Consider the following 289-nt stretch of genomic DNA (forward strand, 5'->3'; position numbering starts at 1 on the left):
ATTTAATGCACAAATAAATGTGAGCACAGTGCACTTATACTAGAAAATATGGCAAATGAAACCATTTAAATGCATAAAATAACTAATATTCTGGCATTTATGTCTACTGTTGACTTCCGGCCTTTTTCAAATTTTTATCACTATCTGCATGCCTCATCCATGAGTATGCAATGTTGGAGAGCAAGCATTTGGGAGTTTTGAGAAGCTGATTGAGCAATAAAGCTATAGTGAGCCCCTTTATTAAAATACCTGGAGGTGAGGAATAATACAAAAATTGTCATATTCACTC

The 289-nt window shown here is 34.3% G+C and overlaps 1 pseudogene; it reads left to right on the forward strand.

The window, feature by feature from the left end:
- Positions 1-289, forward strand: part of LOC107740825 (complement C5-like) — a 15,039-nt pseudogene that overhangs the window by 13,323 nt on the left and 1,427 nt on the right.

This window comes from Sinocyclocheilus rhinocerous, unplaced genomic scaffold, assembly GCF_001515625.1.
Source record: "Sinocyclocheilus rhinocerous isolate Xijiao unplaced genomic scaffold, SAMN03320098_v1.1 scaffold2330, whole genome shotgun sequence".
Classification (NCBI taxonomy): domain Eukaryota; kingdom Metazoa; phylum Chordata; class Actinopteri; order Cypriniformes; family Cyprinidae; genus Sinocyclocheilus; species Sinocyclocheilus rhinocerous.